Source organism: Marmota marmota, unplaced genomic scaffold, assembly GCF_001458135.2.
Source record: "Marmota marmota marmota unplaced genomic scaffold, marMar, whole genome shotgun sequence".
Lineage (NCBI taxonomy): Eukaryota > Metazoa > Chordata > Mammalia > Rodentia > Sciuridae > Marmota > Marmota marmota.
In genome coordinates this window covers 2,049,226-2,060,956 of record NW_026000244.1, presented here as the reverse complement: position 1 = coordinate 2,060,956, position 11,731 = coordinate 2,049,226, and the positions used below count along the sequence as shown (strand labels likewise).

At 37.4% G+C, this 11,731-nt stretch overlaps 2 pseudogenes; one reads left to right on the top strand and one right to left on the bottom strand.

Moving 5' to 3' along the window:
• Positions 1–2: 2 nt before the first annotated feature.
• On the top strand, positions 3–2,112 carry LOC107159605 (annotated as a pseudogene).
• Positions 2,113–3,678: 1,566 nt separating this feature from the next.
• On the bottom strand, positions 3,679–4,766 carry LOC107159623 (annotated as a pseudogene).
• Between the last annotated feature and the right edge of the window lie 6,965 nt (positions 4,767–11,731).

Here is an 11,731-nt window from a genome sequence, read left to right as displayed (position 1 = left end):
CTTGTGCTCCACTGATGATCCCATCCATAAGAAATATAATGACATAGCAGAAGGACTCCTTTGAAATGGAAGATGTTCAGAGTATAGAGGGAGAAGCTCCTCATGTTCTGTCCACTTATGAGCTAGGTCTCTCTAAGTCCAGAAGAGATCATCTGCTATGTACTTGCAAGTCAGCATTCTGATAGCAATGGTTTTGCCAAAGATTCCACTCATGAGTCCCTGCAAGCCATGGGGAATAGTGCCGATAGTTGTGACAGTGAGACAACAGTCACATCATTTGGTGAGGACCTTGTTACATCAATAGCGCAAGATCAACCTTATTTCAATGAGTCAGAGGAGGAATCTCTTACCCCTCTTCAGGAAGGAAGAGCCAGGGCAGCAACAGTTGCTGAATGTGGGACTGTTGAGAATATCGGAAATATGCAGTCCATCTGTAGTCCAGAGGATCACATTGCTGAAAGTACCAAAACAGAAGAGGATTTGTCTTCAGCACAAACAGTAGAGCTCATGAGGGAAACAAGTGGTGAAAGTGATGTGAATTTGCCCAGTACACCACACACCATATTTTGAAACTGCTGGCTTCCATTGAAGCAAAATGCAGTGATACGAGCTCTGAAAATACAGTAGGGCCTCCTTCTTCTGTGGACAGATTTAATATAGCTTTGCAAAGAGCACAAATGAAAGTTTGTAACTCTGTCTAATCAAAGATTAGGGCATAACCTGATAAAATCAAAAGATCTTTTTTAAAACAAAGATACTTGCTTGCAAAAGCTGGCTATCCTCCAAGAAGGTCTCAGTCTTTACCAACAACTTTATTGAGCCCAGTAAGGGTTGTGTCCTCTGTCAATGTCCAGTTGTCACCAGGGAAAAAGACCAGCTACAGCCCACCTTCCTTCAGCTAATAAATACACACCCAAAGAGGAACAGGAAGGGGATAAAGTGGTGACTGAACATGACAGTCAGTCTTTGGTTAAATCTACCATTTTCATCTCTTCATCATCTGAAGAAAGAAGAAGCCACCCAGAGTGAGGTGACCAGGTTGGAGGAATGCCATCATGGAAGGACTCCTGCCTGTTCACAATTCATCCCAGCATAGATATCTCAGTCCACCTCTCCCTTCATTCTGTCTACTCTCAGGGGCAGGAAAGGCCCCTGTGTGAGCACATGAGAACTCTGAGCACACACAGTTTTCCCAACATCTCAGGTACCATCTGCAGTGCCTTTGCCTCACCTATCAGGTGTCCTTACTCACCCAGATACATTGCCTACCCTTACTGAGTGTGCTCTGTGAATCCTCCTTCTGCCATAGAAATGCAGTTTCAAAGAGTGTTGCATGATATTAGAAACTCACTGCAGAAACTTTCATGGTACCCTGTGATGAGAGGACCTGATTTTGCTGCTCTTCCATGTAGTACTTAGAAATCATCTGTTCTACATCTTTATGAAAATACTTTTCAGGAGCTTCAAGTAATGAGGAGAAGCCTGAATTTGTTTAGAACACAAATGATGGATTTAGAGTTGGCATTGCTGCATCAGCAAACCAAGGTTTAAGTCACCACATAACTGAGGAGGAAAGATATGAAGTTGATCAGCTGCAGGGTTTGAGAAATTCAATCCGAATGGAGCTTCAGGACTGCTTGTTGGACCTGAATGGACAGCTTCAGGCTGTGCAGGTGTCTTCTCCTTTCCACTCCTCAGCACTTGTTTGAATGTGTGGCAGTAGAAGCCCTGATAACTTGTCATTTCCTTCTCCACTTTATGTAATGGAACCAGTCACTGAACTGATATGAGAACAGTTGTACTTGAAGTCTGAATTGGGCCTGGAACTTGGAGAAGTGGGATATGAACTCCCTACTGGAGAAAGCTCAGAATCAGTTTTCTCCTACTCAACATCAGATGTCGGGGTGGGGGTGGGGGGCTGCCCTGAACAGGAGCTGAGCACGCCCCCTTAGCCTTGAGTAATGGGAGTGTGGAGCTGGCATTGCACACAGTGCAAGACAGGTGGGCTTCACCTTCTCTTGGCAAGAAAGTACAGCTCTGGGATTGGGCTACACCCCTGTGTTTGCTGTAACACAATCCTTTGCCTTATTTGGGTAGAATTTTCTATCAAATGTCTTTCCCCTAAATAAAAACAGGGGTTTAGGGTGCACTCACTCTCTTGCCTCTTTTGCTCCTCTTTCCTCCAGTGTGGGAGCTTAGGTCTCAGAGCCATCCCTGACCCCCCAAAAAGGTATTTCCGTGTTTGTGTGGTCTTTCAGTTGCCAGCACAATTCATGCGGAGCGACCCTGACTCCACTGCTTGCGCAGGTTGTGGTAGATAATCAGAGTCATCTTCTGTGTGTTCTGGTCCCTCTCATGCTAACAGAAGAACTGGAGTGCCTTCCGACTCTGTGCAGATGCCTCCAGAGTTGGAGAGTTCTGAAGAAGTTGGAGTAGCCAAAGAAGAAGCCTCATGGGTTGTAGGACCTAACTCTGAAGTGGAAGAAGGGTCTGGAAAACTCCCCCTAATGCCTGAAGAAATGCATAGAAATGTGGAGCAGAACAAGTTGCAGCAAGTCATGTGGGAGATTAAAGAGTCAATTGTTGGGGAAATCAGAAGGGAAATTGTAAGTTGACTTTTAGCAGCAGTATCTTCAAGTACAGCATCTAATCCTAAGCAAGATAATCATTAAGTGAAATTTTTAGGTTGGCATGGATCCTATAGTTATGACTATTTGTGTTATCAATGATATACACTGGTGGAGGTGTTATCTGTACTTCAGAAGATACTGTCTGCTGAGCTGGGCTACTATATACAATGTGCTATGTATTTCCCCTCTGTGTATCTTTCCAAAAAAATATACATAGAAACTAGGCACTATGCTGATTATTTATTTTTTTAATCTCTCAAAACTGTAGCAATTTGGAAAGGCCTAATATTTATTTGTATGTTGATATTTTTCCAATTGATTCTCTATGTAGAATTAATTATAAAACTTGAAGGCTTCCAGACATAACCAGTTTATAAATAACATACTTCTTCAGACTAGCTTCTTACAACACTATCCTCTCTGAGGTATTTACTATGCAATAACTGATTCATTTTATGAGAGCTTGAAGCAACCAATGATTTTTCCTTCACTGCTGTTAATTAGTGTCACTTCCAAGAAAACAAACTGTTCTGTTGTAAAAATTGCTCTTAATTCTTGAAGAGGCTACTGATAGCAGTAGGTTAGAATTACCTACAACTGCTCAATGTTCTCACACTGTAAACTTCATTGCTTTACCCCAAACAAATTTAATTTTATTACAGCTTACATATTATTTTTCTTTTGGAAATTTGCCTTATGTTAAATGCTATGTACTTTTGCATTGTCCAGATTTCTTATAAGGAGATGTTTCTTCTTCTGTGTTTCAGGCTACATAATATTGTCAAAATAATGGGGCCTCTGACTTGAATGGGTAGAAATGAATACGCTGGTTTCTTGTTTTTTCCAAATGGAAGTAATTTAGATTTGTTCTCCTCATATATAAATTATTTGAATTCGGTTTTAGCCAGTCAAAACTCTTTGTTTTTATGAAAGAAAAAGAAAAATGGTTTCCTATTTAGCTTATATGTGTTAAATAAATGTGAAAAGTAACAACAACAACAATAATAATCTGTTTATGCAGTAGGTGCCCAGAACCTTCTCAGTCCATCTAGAAGCATTTGCGGTGGAAAATGGAAGGGCCTAACTCAGTGCACTCCTGCTTGTTTATCCACAGCTGCTGAAAAGTAGAATGTGAGGGCAGGATGGAGCTGCCAATCCACACAGAGTACTTGTGCTCAGGGGGAGCAATAATCTTGATCTTCACGGTGCTGGGTGCCAGACTGTGATCTTCTGCATCCTGTCAGTGATGCCTGGATAAATGGTGGAGCCATCAGACAGCACAATGTTGGCATAGAGGTCATTGCAGATGTTGATATCACACTTCATAATGGAGTTGAAGATGGTCTTGTGGATGCCAGAGGATTCCATACCCAGGAAAGAGGGCTGGAAGACTGCCTCTGGACACCAGGACCACTCATTACCAATGGCGATCACCTTCCTGTGGGGCAGCTCATAGCTCTTCTCAGGGAGGAAGAGGATGAAGCAGTGGCCAACTCCTTCTTGAAGTCCAGGACAACATAGCACAGCTTTTCCTTGATGTAACACACGATCTCCTGCTCTGCTCTGGTGGTGAAGCTATAGCTATGTTCTGTCAGAATCTTCATGAGGTAGTCTGTCAGGTCCTGACCAGCCAGGTCCAGACGCAGGATGGTATGGAGAAGGGCATAGCCCTCACAGATGAGCATTATGGGGGTGACCCAGTTACCAGAGTCCATAACAATGTCAGTGGTGCACCCAGAGGCATACAGGGACAGCACGAACTGGATGGCCACATATATGCCAGTGTGTTGAAGGTCTCTAACATGATCTGAGTCATCTTCTCTCTGTTGGCCTTGAGGTTCAGGGGTGCCTCAGTCAACAGCACCCCGTGCTCCTCATGGGCCATATGCAGCTCATAGTAGAAGGTGTGGTGCCAGATCTTCTCCATGTCATCCCAGTTGGTGACAATGCTGTGCTCCATGGGGTACTTCAGGGTCAGGATGCTGAGCTTGCTCTGGGCCTGTCCACCATCATACCCTAGTGGTGGAGACGCCCGGTGATGGAGGGGAACATAGCCCTGAGGGCGTCATTGCCAGCAAAGCCAGCTTTGCACATGCTGGAGCCATTGTCAGTGATGAGCTTAGTGATTTCTTCTTCCCTTGTGATTGCAGAGCTGCAGGAGGACATGGAGCTTGGGCCAGTGCATGACGAAGATAATGCATTCTCACTGTTTCTGCTATTGTATATATGTTACACGTATATGCAACATATATACAATAGCATTGCTATTGACGTTTGTATGTTAATAACATACTGCCATAGTAATAATATGTTTTTTTGAATCTTAGAATTTTTAACTATAAAAACAAATTTTACTTATTTTGTTATGAAGTAAAAGTGAAGGAAACCACATAAAGTACCCACTTTACAAGTATCCTTTATTACATCTCCTTTTGCATTACCTTTTCTTTGCCCAGAAATGCTCTCCATGATCAGTGCAAGAGTGAATTTCATAATCCAGGAGCCCAGAAGAACTCTCAGTTAACCATCGCCACATATCTTGTGCTCTGTATTCTACCTGCAGTACATAAAAAAAATATATATTTTAAAATTGCATCTATACTGAACATATACAGATTTATTTTGTCTTTATTCTGTAAATAATACAGCAACCATTCACATAATATTTACAATGTCTTAAGTATTTTATGCAATCTAGAGATAATGACTTAAAATATATGGGAGGATGTATAGGTTATATGCACCTTCTACACTACTTTAATAAAGTTTAAGCTTCTGTGTATTCTGGTATTTTCAAAGGTGGGGCTTCTGGAACCAATCCCCTGATGATATATATGTATGACTACATTTTAACAGGGCAGGGAAAAAATAGCAAAAGATGTGTGCCCTTTTACCTAAGGACCTCACATGCTATAAATTTAGTTGAAATGAGAAGTGTTTGTATTTTCCTGGAAAATCAGATGAAACTGTGAGATAACTTGCACACAAATGCTTTGTTGCTTTCACTGCAACACCTAAGAGACAACACAGCATGGCTCTGGCTCAGTACATCCTCCCAACACAGTTGCAGGGTGTGAATATAAGAGTCACTGTTTTAAAAGCTTACAGCTTGTTTTTTTTTTTCATTGTTTTTCCCTCATAAGAATTTAAGTGAACCAAAAATTAAAAGATTATATAAATGAAAAGACTGTGACTTTGGTCATAGTAGACTTTTCAAAACCAAAAGATAACAATAATAACATGACAACAGTTTTAATTCAAAGTCAGGAATCTAGCACAGATATCCCACATAACTGAATGTGAGAGTATATTTCAGGTAAGTGAGGTATGTGTCAGAGTAACAGGTAATTTTTGGAAGATGCACCCTCACCCCAAATGATCAAAATTTTAATACATTTATTGAATCTGGAATAAAGATTTTTGTTATTTTTGAATTATTTTTACTCAGACACTTAACATATAATCCAACAATCATAGTTTTTCATCTTATCCAAATGAGTTCACAACTTATTTCTACAGAAAATCCGGCACGTGTATGTTTATAGCAAGTTTCTTCATAATTGCTAAGAATTGGGAGAAACCAAAATGTCATTCAGTAGATTTATGTATAAACAAACCATAGTGCAGCCATATAACTGAACATCATCCAATATTAAATATTAAAAAGAAATAAACAATTAACAAAAAGACATGGAGGAGCCTTAAAAGCAAATTGTAAAGTAAACGAAACCAATCTTAAAAACCATATATACTGTGTAATTCTAGTTGTCCTTCATTCAGGAAAAGATAAAATTGTGGATACAATAAAACAGCCCTGAGCAGAAAGGTCTCAGGGGCACGAGGAGTGATGAATAGCTGGGGCACAGGATTTTAAGGTGATGAAACCATACCATGTATACTATATGATATCATATAATAATGTATTCTATGTAATGACATGGAATGCATGTCATTATCCTTTTGTCAAACTCATAGGACAAAAAAGTGAACCCTACTGCAAGCTTGATTTATTAGGAATGTACAAACACTGGCTAATCAATTATAACAAATTCCCCACACTAGTGTAAGTAGGGGAACCTAGAGGTTTTGAAAGAGGCATAAGGGAATTCTATTCTTTCCATTCAATATTTCTGTAAACCTACAATTGTTCAATATAATCTTTTACTTGAAAAGTATTAGCCAAGGGAGTTGAAGATTTATATCAAAGTACTCATGCAAGTTTCAGAAATTTAAAAATCAAATATTAGTGATAACTTAGAGTAGGGGGCTTAGGAAACAGGGTATGAGCTTGTGAGCTAAAGGGCATGAGGTTTCAAGTTCTAAATGTGACTTTGGTATGGTGGTGTATTGAAAACTATTGCATTGTACTCTCTAAATGGATGAATTTTGTGGTATATGAATCATATCTCAATCTGATAAAAAAATCAAAAGGCCTAGTTCTGTGCTGTTAACTTGAATGAATAGCATTTAATAGCTTTTTTTTCTGAAATGCATGATGTATATTCTGAGATCTTCACATATGATTTTTTGCCAGAAAGACAATAATGATTAAAAATATAAAATCTGGAATAAACATCAGTCTTTAACAGAGTTTAGTGAAGGTTCAGGAGAATTACAGAAGCTAGGGCCAGGAGGCATAAAAATGTTTTCCTTCTAGATGACTGTTAGAATGTCAGAGCAATATTATCTAATATCAGCAGTGATGACATGGAAAGAGTATAAAATGTGAATTTGGAATAATTTTTAAGTATTTTTTTTTAGTACAAGCAGTTCCAAGGACTGGGGGCACAAATCATGGCATAGCATTTTCCTAGCATATTTGAGGTTCTGGTTAGATCCCTAGCATAACACATAAACATACAAAAAGTCACAAGAACCCCTTTTCCCCAAATCACATGCACAGAAAGGCTAAAGTGTATACCATCCTTCATCAAGCTGCCAAGGCAATAAAAAGATGAATTTCCTCAACTCTGTAATTAGTACCAAGTCTAAGATCCTAGGATATTTGACCTAAACTTGAAGCATCTCATGTGGATGGATTTGGACTCTGAGTTTTGAGCACCAACCAATCATTTGGACTTTGAAAGAAATAGCCTTTGGCAGTAATGTCACCAGGGGGAGATACTCTTCATTATCTCAAAGGGCACTTTGTAATTTTTGCTAAAAGTATTTAACCACCTAAAAATATAGAAAGTAAATTTTTATTTTTGGTTATTTTCCCATCAGATTAACAGAATACTTGAGATAATTGAATTGTGAAGAAAACCAGTTTGTTTTGGCCCACAATTTCAGTCTCCTGTCCATGATCAAGTGTATACACTGCCTTCATGGTGTGGGTGCCCAATGGCAATAATGGGACCTCATTCTGGAGTAAAGTTGCTCACATCTTGGTCAAGAAACAAAAGGAAAAGAGGAAGATGAAAAGGTTAGAGTCCCACCATCCCTTGGAATAGCATGCCCCAGCGACCTAAGGACTTCTCACAAAGCCCCTCCCCATAAAGGTCCATCTTGCTTCCCAAAAGTACTGGCCTGGGGAATGAGCCGTTAACATACAGACCTTTTGGGAACATTTATCTAAACCACTTAGTATTCTAAATTCTGGTCATATTCTTAAAACTTATTGTCTTCAAAACATCTGTATACAGAATTGAATTAAAGGCCGACTTTAAGAGATATTACTGCACACAGACCAATTGTGTACGTTTTATAGGGAATGGATGGATTTCCGCAATATAGTGCATACATATTGTGCTTTCCTTGTATGTTTGAATGATCTCTACAGGCTAACATTCATGGTATTCGTACACAGAAAGTCCATATAAGGCAAGATATGTACTTTTTTTCTTATAATTCATAAATATTAAAATGAGGTGACTAAAAATAGAACAACAAAAAATTAACTAAATTATTTTCCTAACACATTGAATCTAAATTCTAAAAAGTAATGCCGGTAGGAATTATTTCCAGGACAAAAACACATACATAATGTTTGAGAAATCAGAAGACATTATTTTCAAAATGTGTACATGTATAATTATGTGTTAGTCAATGTCTATTTCTAAACTTTTATCCTCATCAGGCTCAATGCTCACCTTTCCAAAAAATATGATCATGTAAAGTCAATAATGCACAATTCTTTTTAAAAATGTGTGCACACTATATTTAAAAAGGTGAATTGAAACCCATGATCAATTATTTAAATCCATACTTCATCCTACAAACTGGAACATATTAAGTCATGTAGTGTCCCTAATAAATAACTAATATATATATCAGAAATAATATAGGTTTAGAAGATAATATTGATCAGAAGAAATAATTTGAATTATTATAATTATTTGAAAAATAGGAAGATTTTTGCATGAATTCTTTCAGGTCTATAGTCCACAGTTTGATGATTTGGATGGAACTCTAGCCAAGAAAAAAGTCCTATCTATAATGTTTTCCCATAAAGATAAATCTCCTTGAAGTGTAAAAGAAAAAGAACAAGGGGGAATTAATCCAGTTTATGTTGATCCTTTATTTTATCAGATATTACTTAAAGTCAATTTTAAATCTGTTTAATAAAATTGAAGGAATTAAATAAATAATTTTTTAAGTATAGGCATGCCCATCCACCATGGTGACTCCACTTATATATGCATTAAAATGATAGGCTAAGATTTCAGAGCAGAATTTAGTTAGTTAAAGCTCCTAAAATCTTTTGCCAAATATTACAATCACTAATTTAAAATATTGTATTATTTTTCTGGAGCCAAACTTTGCATTAAGCTTTGGAAGCAAAACTTTGCAACTTTGGTTTATTGATATTTGGGGACAGAGTTAAAGATATTTTTTACTGAAGAAAATGTGTCTCTATTAAATTGAAATATTTAAAATCTGATCATGAAAATAACACAGATAAACAGTGTCAAAAGTCAAAAAGCACCAAAACATTTTCCTTGAAAATCAACTTTCCAGCAGCTTTTACTTTGTCAAGTCTTATAATCTCAATGTGCTTGAGTTTCCTCAGCTATAAAATGGGAATGATAGGTTATTTGTTTTGGATGATTCTGACATTAACCTTCCAAAACAGCCACAATTTATAAAGATAATGTTAGAACTAAGGTGATTTTTTTTTTAATTTAGAAAGACCCAACTACAATAAAGCGTGAATTTGTCATATTGTTAAAATTGGTAACAATGTGTATTCACTCCCAGTTTATAGTATTTTTTGACTTTTAGAGTAAATGAAAATTTTATTTTAAAATAATTTCTAAGTGTTAGCAGCAAGACTGAGTGTAATTCAGTTTTTATTTTCTATGGAACAGACTTGATAAACTTGGGACCCTGAAGCAGGTGTACCCAAATGGTAGTGTCAGGATTTTAGCTGTACCTCTCAGAGGCCTTTATGTGCTACACATAATTTGTATAAAGTTTTATATGTGCAAATTGGGTACATAAACAGCTCTCCATTTTTCTAACGGAATGCAATAAATGTAGCATAGTACATAAGCATAACTTTTATACTCCTCAAAAAAATGGGAATGATAATGTTTGTGGATTAATGATTAATGTGGATTAATTGAGAGTCCTGACACCATGCTGTCAATAGGCTCTATGTAAATTTAACTAACTATTAATACTATGATCTCAGGAGGTACTTTAGATATCCTTGCCCATTTTGAACCAGACTTCTTGTTTCTACTCTCAAATATGATATCTTCTTTTAAGAGGGCAAGTATATGAAACACACTCATGTTTAGTAAATTTAAGATTTCAGGTGTTTGACACAGTGGTGCACACCTGTAATCCCAGCAATTTGGAAAGCTGAGGTATGAGGATTGTGAGTTCAAAACCAGCCTCAGCAACTGAGAGAGGTCCTAAGCAACTTAGTGAGACCCTATCTCAAAATAAAAAATAAAAAGGGCTGGGGATGCAGCTCAATGGTTCATCCCTGGGGTGGGGGGAAGATTTCATCATTTAGAAAATGTTTACAAGATTTCTTTATCCTTCTGAAGAGAATTTGGGATTATTTTCTTAGGAATTGATAGGAAATATAAATTTTCGAAGACAAAAATAATAATCATCTATCAGAAGTGTGCTTGGATTGACAATGGATTCACATATGCGTGTTTCTTTCAAAATCAAGTCTAAAAAGGCAAGACATTATTTCATTTTTGTCATTCTTAAGCTTATGTTTTTCTAGAGTTTATAAAATATGGGGCTGAAGATATAGCTTAGTGGTGGAGCAGGTGTTTATTATGCATGAGACCCTGAGATCAATCTCAGTACTGACCCCCAAATTGATTAAATTAAATTTAAAAATGAATAAATAAAACCAAGCCAAACAAAAAACCACACCTTACAACAACAACAACAACAAAAAAACAAGAAACAATAACAAAAGGAAAGGAAAAAATGGGGTGGGGGGAGAACATACCCCACATAGTCATCTGACTCAATGAACTGGAGTTCCAGTATCATAAGCAACATCTGAAGGTTTGCATTGTAGGCAGCTAAGGTGATGAACAGATAAGACATAAAATCAATGAAGATACCTTCTGGGTCCTGGAAACCCTAGTCTCTCTCACAAAGCTTCCATGGAAAGTACTTTGGGTCCATAGAAAAGCCAAATGTCCCTGAAGATGGAACTTTTCAAGTTCAGGAAAACCTTTATGTATTATTAACACAGACACAAAAATTAATGCAACTGCTTTGCCAATTTCTTACTTTAGAATGTATGAAAAATTTGTTGGAACAGTATTTAAATTTCCGGATCTGTCTGATGTTTGTAAGGTTTTATCCAGATGTTTATCAAACTCTACAAGAACAATCTTTTCCTATTGACTGTCATTGTCTTACTTGACTCCTATTTTGGTTTCAAAATTTTAAGAGCACACAGCATGATTTCCTAAGTAGTGGAACTACTTATGAGTCCTGAACACCCAGAATTCACACACATTCTTGCACACACTTAAAGATCCATAAATATAGGTATTTTTGATTAACCCAATGCAATTATTTTTCAACATTAAAATATATATACTTGGGCTGGGGATGTGGCTCAAGTGGTAGCGCAGGGCGCTGGGTTCGACCCTCAGCACCATATTAAAAAAAAT